This window comes from Hemiscyllium ocellatum, chromosome 14 (genome assembly GCF_020745735.1).
Source record: "Hemiscyllium ocellatum isolate sHemOce1 chromosome 14, sHemOce1.pat.X.cur, whole genome shotgun sequence".
Taxonomy (NCBI): Eukaryota; Metazoa; Chordata; class Chondrichthyes; order Orectolobiformes; family Hemiscylliidae; genus Hemiscyllium; species Hemiscyllium ocellatum.
Window position 1 is genome coordinate 53,056,820 of NC_083414.1, and position 19,685 is coordinate 53,076,504.

Genomic DNA, 19,685 nt, shown 5'->3' on the forward strand with positions numbered 1-19,685 from the left:
GCACTTTGGTAATATCTCACGAGAGTTCCTCAGGGCACTTCTTTCCAATGGATGTCTGAATTGCCTTGCCTGACATAGCAGTAGAGGTCTGTACCCATGGGTAGCACAGGAGAACGTGGCTCCAGTGCAGCAAGGTGTTAAGATGTGCTGTGGCCTACTCGATGCAAAATCATAGGCAAAGGAATATAAATTGTTGAATGTCTGTGGCTGCAGATCACCAAAGGCACTCACGTTTTTATTATTTGGACCAAGGCTTGGCAGTCAAAGGCTGCCAGCCTCCATTGCCTCTTGGAGGAAGATAACATAAGATTCATATGTGAATTCGGGGAGGAACTGAACACTGTGTGCATCCTCCAATATTTGGCAATAGATTAATGCCTCTTACATATTCATGTTTGAAGAATATTGTGTAACCTTAAGCATTCTTGCATAACTTCTTACTGATGCTTCTCTCTGACCCATAAACAAAGCAGGAAACATCTGCGCAAAGTCAAAAACATCATTTTACTGAATTCAAAACAAATGAAAAAATTAAGAGCGGCAGACCTGAAACATGCTCTCTCTCAGCCATTATGGGGGTCGTAGTTCAAAGCACCTTCATATGTTCATCACAAATCATTTGGCCTCAAATTTAGCTGATATTAGGTCTCATAGGTCTGTCTGTTCAATACCACGACTATCTAGTTTCTTTGAAAGCATCATCACTCAGTATCTCCAATGTCCTCAACTTTTTCCTTATCTAAGAAGGCGTATGACTCCTACATCTCCCCCTTAGCTAAGTTCTAACCTTGTTCATCTATATAATGAAGAGTATAGTAAATAATCCCCATTCTGAAATCTGATGAGCATTAGAATGTGCCGTCTAAGGAGTCCACAGAACAGAATGTTATCATTAGCAGGCTGATTATCTGCTCAATGATAGCTCCTCTTGATGAAAGGACAGTACTGTACTGCTGTTAGCCATTAGTTTGGGGGTTTCAAACTGGGCTCACGAGCCAACTTCTCTGTGGATACACCCTGTCCCCTGTAAACTTGCCTTGGAGACAATATGCAGGAGCAATGATTTGCTACATCTGAATGTCTTGCAGAATATAAGTGTATGACAGCTCTCTTAATAATAGCCACATGCCTGCAGGAGTTGTTGCCTGCATTGCAGACCAACTGGACAATGAAGGAGTGAAATCCCTTGAACATGCATTTGATTACCACTTGGACGCAAAGGAATCCAGAGATTCAGAGATGGATGCAAATCCCATGACTGAGGAAGCTTGACTTTCTGGCTGCAATAGCCATTTGGAAAATGCCAAACAAGCCCGTAGGTGAATTCTGCAATTCATCATTTGTGAGGGCCACAGAAACAGAAGTCACCCGAAGCTATACAGCTGCAAACCGCGCTGCAAGCATTGGCCAGTCTAGAGAACAACATCCATAGCCTCTGGCATTGTCTTTTCACTTAGAGTCACAGAGATATATGGCATGGAAATGACCCTATGGTCCAACCCATCCATGCCAAACAGATATTTTAAATTAACCCAGTTCCATTTGCCAGCATTTTACCCATATCCCTCTAAACCCTTGTTATTCATATACCCATCCAGATGCCTTTTAAATGTTGTTTTTATACTAGCCTCCACCATTCCCTCCAGCAGCTCATTTCATACATGCACCATCCTCTGCATGAAAAAAAATGCCCCTTTAATCCCTTTTAAATATCTCTCCTCTCACCTTAAACCTATGCCCTCTAGCTTTGGACTGCTTGACTTCAGGCAAAAGGCCTTGTCTATTTAGTCTATCCATACCACTGATAATTTTGTAAACTTCTATAAGATCACCTCTCAGCCTCCGACACTCAAGGGAAAACAGCCCTAGCTTATTCAGCCTCTCCCTGTAGCTAAAACCCGCCAACCCTGGAAACATCCTTGTAAATATTTTCTGAACCCTTTCAAATTTCACAATATCCTTCCTATAGTAGGGAGACCAGAATTATATGCAGTATTCCAAAAGTTGCCTCACCAATGTCCTGTACAGCTGCAACATGACCTCCCAACTCCCATACTCAATGCACTGACCAAGAAAGGCAGGCATACCAAGTGCCTTCTTCACTGTTCTATCTACCTTTGACTCCATTTTCAAGGAATTATGAACCTGCACTCTAAAGTTTCTTTGTTCAGCAACACTCCCCAGGCCCTTATCATTAAGTGTATAAGTTCTGTCCTGATTTGCTTTTCCAAAATGCAGCACCACACATTTATTCAAATTAAACTCCATCTGCCACTCCTCGGGCCATTGGACCATCTGATCAAAATCCCCTCATACCCAGGCCTCCAGTCTGAAAAGCAACCTTCCACCACGATCCTCTGTCTTCTAGCTTTGAGCCAGTTCTGTATCCAAATGGCTAGTTCTCCCTGCATTCCATGTGATCGAACCTTGTTAACCAGTCTACCATGAGGAACCTTGTCAAACGCCTTACTGAAGTCCATATAGATCACGTCCGCCACTCTGCCCTCATCAATCCTCTTCGTCACTTTCTCAAAAAACTCAATGAAGATTGTAAGACATCAGCATTACACAGCAATTATACTTTTTGTCTAAGCTCACAACAATTCTCGTAGTCTATGTTATTCTGTATGACTCAGTTCTGCTTAAAACTGACAGTATCTGTATCACTCCAAAACCCATATATTTAGATTCAGGCACATGAGGCAATAAAAGCTCTTGCACTGGTTGACCCAGAAGCATCAATTCCTCCTATTCCCAACACCACCCCATCAGACCAAATGTTGCTGATCATGAGTTACCTTCAATGTTTAGAGTCTCTACTTATTGGACTTCGGCCCAACAAATCCACATCAATCCTCAAAGAGTAACCACTCAGACCCATTCCCCTACATTTACTCCTGACTAACGCACCTAACCTACACATCCCTAAACACTCTGTGCAATTAAGAATGGCCAATTCACCCAACCTGCACACCTTTTGGATTATGGGAGGAAACTGGAGCACCTGGAGAGTTTGTGCAAACTCCACACAGACAGTTGCCCTAACTGGAATTAAACTCGGGTCCCTGGTGCAGTGAGGCTGCAGTGCTAACCACTGAGCCACCGTGCCGCTATGACCTGGGCATAGGAGTTTTAATGTAGTTCTGTGTGCATCATTTCAGTGTTCAGTCATTTCACTCAGTGTATGTGCACAGCTTTTCACTGGTTTCCGTTTCCATTTGCACCCATTTAAGTTTTCAGCTTTCCATGAACTAACCAGATCTGAGCTTCTCCTGTTTCTACTGGACAGAACAAGGGACTGCTGAATAAGCCTGCACTAGATATAACAACATACATTAATTGCTTTAATTATTCACCCTCTGTACAAACCCCCACCCCCTCCTCCCCCCAACATCTCAACTTCCTCCTGTCATTGCAGATAGTTTTATAGTTTATTTAGGTCTCCCTCTGTCAATATTCAAACACCCCATTTACCGTTTCTTCCCTCTGAGCCGACACCGTATGAGCTCCCTGTGCTCAGCTTGACTCTAACATCACCCCATTTCAATTACTCCTTCCCCCATACGAGTCCACTCATGAGACTATTCATTTCCCTTATGGTAACATGCAACACCCATCCTCTTTTGTCTCTCTTGCCTGTCACTGTAATTCTCCCCATGGCTTCACAGTTCCCTGCGCCCATTCTCGAGAAACATTTTCCCAATGCAAACAACCACATGGTTAAGTTCCAGTGTCCAAATCATAGGCTGTCCCACATTTTGCTGCAACTTTCAAGTTAATGTTGCAACCTCCCTGCCTTCCTGCAAAGTGTGAGAGACAGTCTTCCTCCCTCCCTTAGGCAAGCTGTGAACCTAGATAGGGGATACCTGCCTTCGATACCAAGTCTACACCATGCAGCAATGGCCTGGCAACACCTATTCTGAATTAAGAAGAAGTCGTAGATAAAAACAGAAAGAAATGTGTACTTAACTGCAGCATCCAGTAAGAAGGTCAAATTACGAGGTACATGCCTTACATATCTGATAAGGCTTCTCACCCATTATTAATAAGTTTACAACCTTGCATGCAATAGTAGTAGCCTGGAGTTTGAATGAGTATTTGTGACATATCCCTTCTATCACTTTGCTGTTGGTTAAGTGTGGACTGATTAGGCAATTAATGGCCATGTTGAATTTATCCTTTTTTGTGCGCAAGACATATTTTGGCAAGGATCTGTGTTGTCAGACAGGGGCCAGTGTTGTAACTGTACTGAAGCAGTTTGCCTTGCAATGTGGCTAATCAGAGCATAAGTCTTCAGTGCTATTTGTGTAACTGTCTCAGGGCCCACAGCCTTTGTTGTAACCAGCTAGACTCATCAGCCCTACCTTGATACCAGGTGCAGTGAACTGAGTGATGCTAGATTCATTTGTGATGCTAGATATCAGAAGGAGGGTGAAGTAAGTCATCCACTTGGCACCTCTTGCTGAAGTTGGATGCAAATCTTTCAGGAGAAAGTGAGGACTGCAGATGCTGGCGATCAGAGTTGAAAAGTGTGATGCTGGAAAAGCACAGCAGGTTAGGCAGCATCTGAGCAGCAAGAGAGTCAACGTTTCAGGCATAAGCCCTTCATCAGCCTGTCTTTTGTACTTGTATTCCTTCATCAGTGAAGTAGGAAAATTTGTGGAGTCTTCATCTCATACTACAGTCTACTAACATTCATGCCTGGATGTGATATTACTGCAGAGCTAAGACCTGATCGATTGGTTTTGTCTATTACAATAGATGTGCCCTGTCTATTGCATACTGCTCCAGCTATGATATGCAAGAAATTCTTTGTAGTTGCTTCAGCAGGTTCACACCTTATTTTTGTATTTGCTTGGTTCTGCTCCTGGCATGCCCTCCAGCACTTTCCATTGAACCAGGGCTGACCTGACTGTCTGAAGGCATGACAGACTGTAGATTGTGGTCAAGTATATCTGTGCGAATGCCATTGGCCAACTGCACTTTATGAATGTCCAGCTTTTACATACTACATCTGTTTGAAGCCTGTCCCATTTAGGACAGTGGTAACACCACACAACACAATGCTGGCTGTCCCCATAAGACATGACTTGTCTCCACTAGGATGTGTGGTGATCACTCCTACTAATACTGTCATGGATGGACTCATACACAACAAGTCCATTAGTGAGTGTGATTAAAGGAGATATTTCCCTCAGCTGTTATCTTCACCAACTGCTGCATACTCAGTCAAGCAGCTATATTCTTTAAGACTCAGCCAGCTCGTTTAATAATGGCATTGACGTCATCCACTCAGAGTGAATTCCGTGACATGCTTCCTTGTGGTGTTCAGCATGGAGGACATCTGATTATCAGTCATGCTTACACGGGAAATTGGTCGGGGGAGACGTGGTGGAAATAAATGGCAATCCGCAGAAAATGTCATTATCTATTAATTAACTGATGCCAAGAGACCTCATGAGGTCAGCAGTCAAGGTTGAGAACTCCCAGGCAACTCCTTCCCATTGTCGTGGTTGTGGGTATATTATAAATCTTCACACAAACCTTGAGTACACATTGTGCCGCCACCTCTGGTGGGGATTTCCTGGCAGTGGGACAACACATGCCCAGGGTTGGTGGTGGTTTCTGGGACATAGCCTTACTCATGCAATCATATTTTACAGACAAATGTCAGACTGTTGTTTGACTAGAATGTGGGACACCTCTCCAAATTTTGACAAAGTTCCAGATGTTTGACGGGAAATACTTTGTACGATCAACAGGCTGTGCTTACCACCATGGTTTCTAGTTATGAGATCTATGCCAGGTGATCCACGCAGTGTTCCATTTGTTTGTTTTGACTTTATTTGGTTTGTTACAATTGACTGACAGTTAAGAGCCAACCACATTGCTATGGATCTGGAAGACAGACCAGGTAAGAATGGCAGACTTCCTTCCCTTCATTTTCCTTCACTGGTGAACTAAATCTATTTTTTGGGCAACCCTATGGTTGGCATTAAGATTAGTTTTTATTCAAGATATATGCTGAATTTAAATATCACCGGTTTCTATGCTGGGATACAAACCCATGTCCCTAGACCATTAGCCTACTTCTCAATTACTGATCTGTTGACAGTATCACTGTGCCTTGGAGATAGTGACCACTACAGATACTGGAGAGTCAGAGTGGATAAAGAGCGGAGCTGGAAAAAACACAGCAGGTCAAGCAGCATCAGAGGAGGAGAGGAGTTAATGTTTCAGGTCAGAACCTTTAATCAGGACTGGGGGAGGGGGAAGGGAGCTGCAAAGTAAATGGAGGGAGGTGGGGAAAGGTTAGTCGATATGTGGATGCAGGTAGGAGGTAGCTTTGATTGGTCAGTGGGAGGGGTGAAGCAGATACCTGGGAAGGAAGGTGGACAGGTAGGGTCAGGTTTAGGGGGCTGGGTGGAGAGGGAAGTCTGGGCCTGGGATGACATGGGGGTGTTGGGATGATTTGAAAGCTGGTGAATTCTATGTTCAGGCTGTATGGTTCTAAGCTCCCAAGGCTGAAGATGAGGTGTTCTCCCTCCAGTTTGCATGTTGTTCTATGTTGATAGTAGAGGAGGCCAGGATGGACATGTTGTTGGGGAGAGTGGGATGGGGAGTTGAAGTGGCTTGGGACAGGAAGATGGTTGATTGGAGCGTACAGACCATAATTGATCCCTGAACTGTTCTGTGAGTTTGCATTTGGTCTCCTATGGTTAGAGGAAATGCACATGAATCTCTGCCAGACTTGGAATGATTTTTTTGAGGTCTTGGACAGAGGTGAGTGGGGAGGTTTTGCATCTTCTGCAGCTGTCTGGAAGGTTCCGAGTATAGAGAAGAGGTTGATGAGGTCCCTCCAATAAGTGGATGAGGAGGGGAAGGAAATATCATTTTGTTGGTGGAGGATGATGTGTTGGATTTGGAGATTAGTGGGGTGGAATGTGAGGACCAAGGTACTCTACCCTTGTTGAAGATGGGAGTGGAGGGTTTGTTGAGAGCAGAGGCGTTGGAAATGGAGAAAATGTGATTGAGAGCATTGTTGATCAAGCGGGGAAGGGGGATTGGGTGGGGAAATTGTGATCGTTGGATTGGGAGGCCATCTCGGATATCCTGGAGTGGAATTGTCCTCCTGGGAGCAGCTATGCTGGAGGCAGAGGAATTGGGAGTGTGGGATTGTATTTTTGTGGGAGGGAAATGGGAGGAGGTGTAATCAAAGTAGGTGTGGGAGTCAGTCAATAGATGTCAGTGACTGGAGATGGAGATGGAGAGGTCCAGGAAGGGAAGGGAGGTGTCAGAGATGGTCCAGGTAAATTTGAGGTTGGTGTGGAAGGTGTGAGTGAAGTGGATGAACTGTTCCAACCCCTCGTAGTAACACAAGGCAGCGCCAATACTGTGCGCCACTGCCCTACCCTTCAAAGCATGTTTAAATAAAACGTGGAAAATGAAACGGTGCCTTTATTTCACAAGACAGACACATAATTAGATAAACGTGTCCTGTACTGAAAAGGATTTTCTGGAATAGGAAGATGGAAAGTAGTAAATGTTCAGCCACCATGAATGATTTTGTAGTTTTACTGAATTGCTTTTACAATGCTACCGGTGATTGGCTGTGGGATACGCAAACAGTGTTAAGAAAAATCACTCTTTGCATTATATTACCATGTATTATATGGAAATTCTCTCACACGGTTTATTTCTGATACTATTTAATACACCACTGAAAAAAATAATGGAGAACAAGTCATTATGTCCTGGGCATTTAAGAATACCCGGATGAACAAAGGACACAACCTCAGTTTTCGTTGTTGGTTTCGAAACATAATCTATAAAATGGCAAAGGTCATCTCTTTGATAAGCAAGATGCATGCATACTCATGTTTAAAAACACTATAAACTCCACTGTAGATTGATACAGTGCAGTACAAGGCACAGCAGAGGATTTCATATCATTCATTATTGTATTAAGGCAATCTCAATTGTGTCATATGATTGTGCTTTTAGTAATAGAAAGGTAGCCAGATTATTAAAGATTGGTCGAGATTGTTCACTCAGTATGCAGGTCTGACTGTGTATGATTGGATTTTTTGCGAGTCAAATAAATGGTAAGATGAACTTACCGAATGCATATTCCACCTAACTCTCCACCGAACATTAATTCTATACACAGGCTTGAATTCATTATCTCCAGGTCAGCACTGCCCTGAGTTTAGCTTCAGTTTAGTCATGTGATTTTCTTTGCAATCAATAGTATCTTGCATCTGCATATTACTTTATGGTTGAACAACACATTGAACAGATGTAGGAAAATACTTACATAAATCAACTAATTTTTATTAAATGAGTTTATGATTAGATAAAAGTCAGTGACCATGATATATCCATCATTTGGAAGATACAATAGTGGAATTAATTTATTGCCATATTCCAAAAAAAATGTGTAAATCAAGGGGTAAACAATTTAATAGCTGCTAGTAAAACTGCTCATCAAATCTAACTTGATAGCTGATACAAAGTTAAACATAAGAACAAACAGAAGAACTCGGAGCAGGAGTAGGCCATCTGGCCCTTCGAGCCTGCTCCACCATTCAGCAAGATCATGGCTGACCTTCTCATGGACTCAGCTCTACTTACCCGCCCTGTCACCATAACCTTAATCCCTTTACTGTTCAAAACATTATCGATCTCAGCTTTCAGTCATGAAATGAGGAAGCCTCAACTACTTAATTGGACAGGGATTTCCACAGATTCACAACCTTTGAGTGAAGAAGTTCTCCTCAATGCAGTCCTAAATGTGCTTTCCCTAATTTTGAGGCTATGCCCTCTTGTTCTCTCTGCACCCACCAGTGAAACAACTTCCCTGCTTCTATCTTATCTATTCCCTTCCTAATTTTATACATTTCCCCCATCATTTTTCAGAATTCCAATGAATATAATCCCAGTCTCCTCAGTCTTTCCTCATACGCCAACCCCTCTGAACTGGAGAAATTGGGGACTGCAGATGCTGGAGAGTTGAAATGCATGGTGCTGGAAAAGCACAGCATGTTAGGCAGCATCGAAGGAGCAGGAGAGTCGATGTTCCAGCATAAGTCCTTCATCAGGAATGTGGAGGGGAAAGGGGAATGAGAGATAAATAGACGGGTAGGGTTAAGGCTGGAATGGAAGGTAGCTGGGAAAGCAACAGGAGGATGCACGTGTGGGGTAATTATGATAGGGTTGGAGGGGAGGGTGGAGCAGATCAGTGGGAAAGAAGACAGACAGATAGGACAGGTCAAGAGAGTGGTGCCGAATTGGCGGGTTGGATCTGAGATGAGATGGGGGGAGGGAAGATTTGAAAACTAGTGAAGTTGATGGTGTCATGTGTTGAAGTGTTGCAAAGCCGGAATATGAGGTGTTCTTCTTCAGTTGGTGGTGGCTTTGATTTGTCATAGAACATAGATCAATGCAATGCAGAAAATGTCCTTTGGCCCACGATGTTGCGCCAACCTGTGGACTTTTCTCAGCTCATCCCCCTACACAATCCCAAAATCATCCACAAGCTTATCTAAGGATTGTTTAAATCTCCTAAATGTGGCTGCGTTGACTACCTTAGCAGGTAGGGCATTCCACACCCTTACCATTCTCTGTGTAAAAAACTTGCCTCTGACATCAGTCTTGAATCTATCACTCTTCAATTTGTAGTTATGCCCCCTTGTACACACTGATGTCATCATCCAAGGAAAAAAGTCTTTCTCTGTCTACCCTATTTAATCCTCTAATCATCTTGTATGTCTCTATCAAATCCCCTCTTAGCCTTCTTCTTTCGCATGAGAAAAGATCCAACCACTACTCACTGCCTTCGTCCAGGAAGCCAGTTTCTAATCCAAACTGCTAAATCACTCTCAATTCCATGCCTCTGCATTTTCTGCATCAGCCTACCATGTGGAACCTTATAAAAGGCTTTACTGAAGTCCAAGTATACCACGTCAACTGTGCTACCCTCATCTACATGCTTGGTCACCTTCTCAAAAACCTCAATGAGGTTTGTGAGACACAACCCGCCCTTGACGAAACCATGTTGACTATCTGAAATCAAATTGTTACTTGCTAGATGATTATAAATCTCATCTCTTATAATCCTTTCCAAAACCTTTCCTACAACAGAAGTAAGGCTCACTGGTCTATAATTACCTGGGTTATCTCTGCTGCCCTTCTTGAACAAGGGTAAAACATTTGGAATCCTCCAGTCCTCAGGTACTAAACCTGTAGGCAATGATGACTCAAATATCAAAGCCAAAGCCTCTGCTATCTCCTCCCTCACTTGCCAGAGAATCCTCGGATAAATCCCATCCGGCCCAGGGGACATGTCTACTTTCACTCCTTCTAGAATTGATAACACCTGCGCATAACTAACCTCAATCCTTTCTAGTCTAATATCTCGTACCTTATTTTTCTCCTCTATAATATTCTCCTTTTCCTGAGTAAACACTGATGAGAAATATTCATTTAGCACTTCTCCAATCTCGACAGGGTCCACACTCAACTGTCCATTTCTGTCTCTGACTGGCCCTATTCCTACCCTAATCAGCCTTTTATTCCTCACATACCTATAGAAAGCTTTAGGGTTCCCCTTTATTCTATTTGCTAAATACTGCTCATGTCCTCTCCTTGCTCTTCTTAACTCTCTCTTTAAATCCTTCCTAGTTGATCTGTAACTCTCCATTGCCTCATCTGAACCATCTTGCCTCATCAACACACAAGCCTCTTTCTTCTTTTTAACAAGAGATGCAATTTCTGTAGTAAACCACGGTTCCCTTACCTTATCACTTTTTCCCTGCCTGACAGGGACAGACCTAGCAAGGACATGTAATATCTGTTCCTTCAACCACATTTTGATTGTCTGCATCCCCTGCATTTTGCTACCCCATCCTATGCATCCTAATTTTTGCCTAATCGCATTATAATTGCCCTTGCTCCATCGATAACTCTTGACCTGTGGCATGTACCGATCCCTTTCCATTGCTAAACTAAACATAACTGAATTATGGTCACTCCCTCCAAAGTGCTCATCCACAACTAAATCAAACACCTGGAATGGTTCATTACTAAGCACGAGATCCAGTGTGGCCTCCCCTCTTGTCGGCCCTTCGACATACAGTGTCAGGAATACCTGCTGTACACATTGGACAAAAACAGATCCATCTGACATACGAGAGCTATAACATTTCCAATCAATGTTGAGGAAGTTAAAGTCCCCCATAATGACCACACTGTTCCTTTCACTCCTTCCTAGGATAATGTTGCTAATCCTCCCTTCCACCTCCCTGGAACTCTGTGGAGGCCTATAAAAAACTCCAAGAAGTGTGACCTCTCCTCTCCTGTTTCTAACCTCAGCCCACACTACCTCAGCAGACGAGTCCTCATCAAAAGTTCTGTCATCCACCATTATACTATCTTTGACTAACAAGGTCATGCCTCCCCCTCTTTAACCATCTTGCCTGTTTTTAATGAAAAATCTAAACCCTGGCACCTGCAACATCCATTCCTCACCCTGCTCTATCCATGTCTCTGAAATGGCCACAACATCGAAGTCCCAGGTACCTATCCATGCTGCAAACTCACTGGAGGAAGTTCAAGGCTAGCATGTCCCTGGAGGAATGGAAGGGAAAGTTTGTGTTTCCATTTCTCTCCTCCCCCGACCTCATCCAAGATCCAACCCTCCAACTTGGCACCGCCTTGTGACTTATCCTACTTGTCTATCATCCTTCCCATCCATCCTCTCCTCTATTGCCTCTGTCTGAAACCCCACATCTGGTAAAGCTTTTCCTGCATGTTGACCCACTTCACTTCAATGTGGTCTCCTCTACATCAGGGAGACAGGAAGGCAAATCATGAAGCATTTCAGGGAACATCTCATAATTTTAGTACAGCTAACCAATTCTCACCCACTCTTAGTCCGATTATCATCTAAACAACCCCACCATCCTGTGGCTGACCACTTCAACTCCACATCCCACTCCTCGAAGGACATGCAAGTCCTGGGCCTCCTCCACTGCCAAATCAAAGCCACCCACCAACTGAAGGAAGAAAGCCTCACCTTCCGCCTTGGGACCCTAAACCACACGGCATCAATCTTGACTTCACTAGTTTCAAAATATCCCCTCCCCCAACCTCATCCCAGATCCAACTCTCCAACTCGGCACCGCCCTCTTGCCCTATCCTCTCTGTTTTCCTTTTCATCTATCTGTTCCATTCTCCCCACTGACCAATCACAATTACCCCCACCTGCATTCACCTATCGCCTTCTCAGCTACCTTCCCTCCAGCCCCAACCCCATTCCTCTATTTTTTTTTCCCTTTCCCTTCCCCACATTCTTGTTGAAGGACTTATGACTGCAACATTGGCTCTCCTGCTCCTCGGATGCTGCCTGACTTACTGTGCTTTTCCAGTGCCACCTTTTTCTACTCTCAACTCCGAGTGAACCTGTTCTGCACCCCCTCCAGTGCCAGTACATTCTTTCTCAAGTAAAGAGACCAAAACTGTACACAGTACTCCATGTGTGGCCTCACTAGCACCCTGTAGCATAACCTCTTCGCTTTCCAACACAATCCCTTTAGCAATGAAGGACAAAATTCCATTTGCGTTTTTAATTTTCTGCAAATCGGCCTTCTGTGATTCATGCACAAAGACACCTAGATCCCTCTGCACACTTTGGTCTAGCACTCACCTTAGTGTCATCAACAAACTTTGATATATACACATGTTCCCCAACTCCAAATTATCTATGCAAACAAATGTGGTCCAAACACTGATTACTGAGGCACACCACTCGTCACTTACTGCCAACCAGAAAAGCACATTTATCCCCACTCTTTGCTTCCTGTTAGTCAACCAATCCTCTATCCATGCTAATATGTTGCCTGTAACACCATGCACGTTTATCTTATGCAACAGCCTTTTGCACGACACATTATCAAATGTTGTTTGGAAATCTAGATACACTACATCTACTGGGACCCCCTTGTCCATATCACTCGCAATATCTTTATAGAATTCTAGTATTTGATTAGGTATTTGACTCATCTAGGAGATAAATACTTCGTGGAATGGCAATACACATTCAAGGCATGCTATTATTTTGATCTGGAGCTTCAGGATTATTACAGCAATTGAATAAATAGACACATTATTTATCTATATCAATTATCTTATGTTGCATTAACATCAACTGGTGTTTGCTTCAAGTGTATGCAAAAAAAAATTCTTTGCACAATATTGCACATTATGAGCCAAAATTTATCAAAATCAGTGACCATTTAATTTCAGTGACAATTTGCAAGGCCTAAGTGAGAGTTCAAAATATGGAACACCTTCTGCAGGCCAGGGAATTGGAACCTCTATGAATATCGCAGGTGACCTTCAACAAATCTCACGAAATAAATGTTAATGAACATGGTCAAAAAGTGTGCTGCTGGAAAAGCACAGGAGGCCAGGCAGCATCTGAGGAGCAGGAGAGTCAACAGTTTGGGCATAAATCCTTCATCAGGAATGTAGTAGGCCAGGACAAAAGAAAAACTGAATACGTGATCTTGAGAGCAAAGAGTTGCAGAGAGTCGGTAAATTGTGCTCAAAACTCTCCATGTAATACCATAACAGGACTAAGTGAAGGTGAGAATTGGTTGGCTGTGCTGAAATTATGACAGGAACAGGACTGCAGGTTCCCCAAATGAAAAATCATCTCCAGCATCCACAGTTCTTTGTTTTATTTTAAGCAAGAAAGCACGTCATGTGGTGCTCATTTTTGAGGTGGGTTCTGAGTTCCTTTCAGGTCCCAATCAGTTTCTTTAGCATGAGGACACATTGTGGTTCGAAGTCTACCAAATGTCATATGACTGCAATCATGAGGCGGGTGTCCAGGGAATATCTGGCAGAAAGATGCAGAATACACAGGTCACAATATTTATCAGCATGCAACACTGATTAGAAGCTATTTTGGAGCTCCATGTTCTAAACAAATCCCTTTCACTACTTCACATAACTGAGCCTATACTCAGCAACAGGAAGGATCCACCAGTGCTGTTTCAACTCTGTCAATGCTGGTTCATTTCATCGCGCTGTTGTTACAATTGTACAAGTGTTGGCAATTTTTGCAATTGTCCCAAGTGGCAAGTGTCTCCAAGGAGTGATGTGCAGGTGTTTGAGGGCTTTTTGCTGATCTACAGTCATTTGGCATGGAAACAGGCCTTTCAGCCCAACTTGTCCATGCCGACCAGGTTTCCCAAAATGAACTTGTTCCATTTGCCAGCATTTGGTCCATATCCCTAGAAACCTTTCCTGTCTAAATATCTTTTAAATGCTGTAATTCTATCATCCTGTGTTTGAAGACATTGCCTCTCAGGTCTCTGTTAAAGCTTTCCCCTCTCAGCTGAAACCTAAGCCTGCTAACTTTGGACTCCCCTTTCATGGGGCAACGATCTTGGCTTTTCGCTGCATCTATGACCTTCATAATTTTACAAACGTCCGTAAGGTCACCCCTCAGCCTTTTATACTCCAGGGAAGAAAAGTCCCAGACCATCAAGCCTCCCCTCATAACTTAAACCCTCCAGTCTTTGCAACATCCTTGCAAATCTTTGTTACCCCCTTACCAGTTTAACCATACCCTTCCTGAGCAGGGAAACCGGAATGTGTGCAGTACTCCAAATGAGGCCTTAGCAATGTCTTATACAATGGTAACATTCTTTGAGCAGATTTTATAATAAGGTAGTGCTTTCTTGTCAGGTTACAAATTTATATTTCAATGTAGGCCATTCTTGAAAAAAGGCCATTCTAGTTTACTTTCAGTAAAGGAGCAGTCAACAGGATTCATTGAGCTAATCTTTACCTCCACAACAATCAAACCTCTTGGAAGAATCATTTGGGCAAGAGAAAGGGTCTTATCATTGATAGATTACTGGAGGGTGTGTGCAAGTATGAAATGATAGTGACAGACCAGCCATAATCACAGAGTTTAAATGCAACAAACACTATTCCTGTGGTTAGCAAAGCACACCAAACCAAAATGAACTATAAACCTCGATGACACTATAAATACTTGACAACGCTTGTTCATTCTAGCCATGCAGAGATGAACTTTGAATACCACGACAAGTCATCTTCAAAGGCAAACAAGACCTAATGTCAAAAACTCAACACCAAGATATTTTGTCATGTTGCATCACAAACACAAGGATAATGAATGCATAAGATGGCTTGCACATGAATCTATACACTGGCAAGGGATGAATCAGGTTATTCAACGATTCATGAATGCATATGTGAGATGCCAAACACAATGCCTGCAATCGGTAGCTAGTAAACTAGTGTTGCCAACCCCAGATGCAGATTCAGCCTCTGCATTTACAAGGTGGATCACCTGCCTCTTGAATGAACGTAGCAATAAACCTATTCACAGTTCAGAGGGAAGCTAACATCCATCTGATGGATTACTTCTCCAAGTTTCCCATTGTTGAACATAACAAAACAGTATTGAAACATCTGGCACTGGAAAAGTGCAACAAAACAACGAGTAGGATTGCCATCAACCTGATGAGCAGTTAATTCAGTATCTTGAATCTGACAGTATCAGACAACAGACTATGTTACACTGGCAACCTGTTACAAAGCAAGTGTACCAAGTGGAGGTGTGATCCATATCATAATATCACCTCATTATCCATTCTCAAATTATCTAGCAGAACATATTGACCATATAAAATCAACAATCATTAAATTTCAAACAACAAAACTAGATTTGCTCATTCCTTTGTTGTCATGAGAAATATCAGTGAAGAAGTGGAGACCATCCCAGCACAACTTATGCTCAGAAAGCAAGTGTGAATGACCTTGACCAGTGACCAATCTTTTAACCGTTCTGAGATATAGGACATATTTTTTCTCAAGACAAATGAGAATAAAAGAGACATAAAACAAGCATCATGTAGAAAAAAATTCAAAACTGCATAATAGACAAAGTGTAATGTAGAAATACAAACTGAAGTTCTTGTGTAGACAGACAAAGGTTTCTGAAATATACAATTAACTCAGGTTATTGATGACCATGGTGCTACATTGTGAAGAAAACAAAGCCAGCTCAAACTAACGGACAATATTCCAATAATTTACAAAATGAGTCAGGAAGAATACTCTGTCAATGTTGATTGTATGTGATGTTGTGTAGACTCGCCAACTTTAAGGACATTTAAATTGTCATTGGATAGGCACATGGATGAGAATCGAATAGTGTAGGTTAGTTGGGTTCAGATTGATTTCACAGCTTGGCGTGACATTGAGGGCCAAAGGGCCTGTACTGCATTGTAATGTTCTATGTTCTAGTATCCTCTCCATAGACTTCCCACCACTGACATCAGAGCCTGTAATTACCTGGCTTGTCTCTGTTTCCCAACTTAAACAAAGGAACAACGTTGGCCATTCTCCAGTCCTTGCCTGAGGCCAAAGTAGATGCAAAGATCATGGGCTCCTAGAATCCCTACAGTGTAGAAACAAGCCATTTGAGCCAACAAGTCCACATTGACCCTCCGAAGAGTAACCCACCAAGATCCATTCGCCCTACCCTATTATTCTATGTTTCCCCTGAGTCATGCACCTAACACACCCCTGAATGCTATGGGTAATTTAGTTTGGCCAATTCAGCTAACCTACACACCTTTGGACTGTGGCAGGAAACCAGAGCACCGGAAGGAAACCTATGCAGGCACAGGGAGAAAGTGCAAATTCGACACAGGCAGTCACCTAAGGTTGGAATTGAACCCATGTCCCTGGCACTGTGAGGCAGCAGTGCTAACCACTGAGCCATCTGTTGAGGCCCCAGCTATTTCCTCTCTTGTTCCCACAATACCCTGGGATAGATCTCATCTTCTTCATTGTTATTTATATTAGTTTTCAGGACCAAAGGGACAATTAAGATTCGATGTGCCATTACTTGGATTGACACAAAGAAGTTTAATTTATTTTGAACATACAAATAAATACATTTCTCACCATTTTATGTTCCTGGATGACCTGCCAACCAGCAGGATTCTGCTTTTGGGAAGTAATGGTTGATAGCAACTTCTCAATTTTCATGTTTCATCACATTTTGCATTGACAATAAACAATATTAACCTTGGTCTTATTTTTCTAGTAAATCCTGAGTAAATTTAATTTTGACAGTTATCTAAATGTTAGTGAATGACTGTTTCTGTTAATTGCACTGGGTGGAGCCTTATCCAACCCCACAATTTATATCCTTATTTAATATTGCTAGTTGGAGAACTGAAACTACAAATGCTTATCAAAAATATTTCATAAGTTTGTTCTGGAAGTCATTGAGACAAATAATTTTGGTGCCTTCAATTGGAAACTAGAAACATACATAAGACAAATAGAAACTGAAAGTCAACTGAAAAGTGAAATGAGGCATTTGGAATAGACAGACACATGGAATATAGACACAAACTGCCAGGTCAGAATGGACTGTTTTTGCACTGTATATTCTCTGAATGTGATGCTTTGACAAAGGCCAATGTCATGCATTAGAATGAAAAATAGGAACTTATCCAATACATATAACATCTCAGTGGTGACTGAAACAATTAAGGTGCTCACACAGCTCAATCAAAGATATAAATAGTTGTGTTACACAATGAGGAGGTTGGTTCTTGTTGAAATCAACATCATGGTAGATATCAATTTTCAACAGTTATCATTTCAGGTACAGTGGGAAAGCCACAAATTGTAAAGTGTGTGTGTGGGTTTATATGTTTGTATGGAGGTATGTGAAATGTAAGGTCAATGATGTTAGTTTTTTATTTAAAAAGATAACTATGTTGAAATGAACATTTTTTTTAATGACAATCAACTGAGTTCTACATAACACAAACATACCAAAAGCTCATGCAAAACTGTGAGTAATTTTGTTTGGTTTCAGTTCTCCATAGTGATGACAATACAATGTATTCAGAAGATATTAAATGGGGTTCAGATAAAGATCTATCCAGATCTAGTCACAAAGTGGCACAGTGTAAAATGTGTTTCAGAAGAAATGATAGCTTTATCTGGTTCAATACGATTATTCTTTGCAACATATAACACACAATATTTATCATTATATGAAAGAAATAGATCCACTTTCTACTTCTGTTTTCTAAACATTAGAATAGAGGTCAGTTTAAACTGCATCACAGAACTCTTATTATGTATTTCTGAGCATGATGCAAACATGAGCTTGACTTCTTCCTTTCAAAGAGGATATGAACTGGGGGACAAAATTGAGAACAATTTCAGAACAAACATTATTTCAATTTATTGAACACTGAAGAGTTTATCATTTATATATGATATACTATATATTTATGACAAACTATATTCTTGCACTCAACAAAATACATTTCTCAGTTTCTGATTCATCAGTTTCTGTAATATTTTAAGCCCAGTTTTTTTGCTTTTGAACCAAGTGACATTTTGCTCTGAATAACTGAATGGATAATTGCCTTTGTTTTACTAATTGCCTTGTTACACTTTTATACTTGTTTTCCAGGAAAGCTTACTCACAACTCTGATTCATATAATTTTCATTGGTGTATGAAGAATGCCAATAGCTATAAGCCTCAACATTCCTCAATGAACATATTAGGTAATAAAGACAAGTAAGGTACAATAACTGAGCAAACATTTGAATGCCAAATTGGAAAACTTAGGTCACAAGAGATAAAAAAAAGAACAATACAAATGTGAATGTGTCAAAGTGTGCTATATTGCTCATAACTTTGGATTTAATTTCCAGGTTGGATACCATCAGTGTTTTTTTTAAACGGACATTTAATGAGCAATCAATTGCTCCTCTCAGGCATCTTCCATGACCCACGCTTTACCAACCTTTCCAAAGCGAAATGAAGGGTGAGGAAAAAAAAATTCTACACATCAAAGTGTAACCCTATCATTGAGCTTCTTTTTGAATTATCGTATTTTGTCTTTACCAACTGAAATTCTTTTAAACATTTGAGAATCATCTCATGAAGACATTTGCTTCCAGTCCAAATGCATTGTCAAGCCTTTTATTTTCATAGCTTTGAACTAATGTGCTCAGAGATGTTATGACACATCTCTGGAGCAGGTGAGTCTTGAGCCTTGGTCTCCTGGCAAAGAGGTACAGACACTAACAGTGTGCCATGAGAGCAAGCCCTTGCTAACTTTACTGTAGCTGGATTTGTCTCGAAGTATTGTGACAATCACTTTAGAAAGTGATACCTTTTAAAAAGACACATGAATTTCCAAGCAACTAGCAGAAAGAATAGCATGATAGGATTATGACTCAAGACTTGTAAAGTCAGCTGATAATATTCAACAATCCATTTGTACACTACACCATTCTTCTGGCAGATATTTGCTATATAAACTAACTCTTCCACTCTACTTTTCCAGGGTCCATTTTCTCTCCCACATTACAACAAATCTTTCAGTGCTCCTTGAAAGCACCTTCATTGAACACGTGAAAACTGGTTTCCAGTCCAATCTCCATGAATTACACTTCTTTAAACAGACAAACAGTTCACCTTGGAATTCTACTCAGTAGTTAACACAGAACAGTCTTTCCCTCCACATTGCATCTCATAGCTTTCAGGCTTGGCTTACTTCCCCATTACAATCAAACTACACAGACACATGTCTGG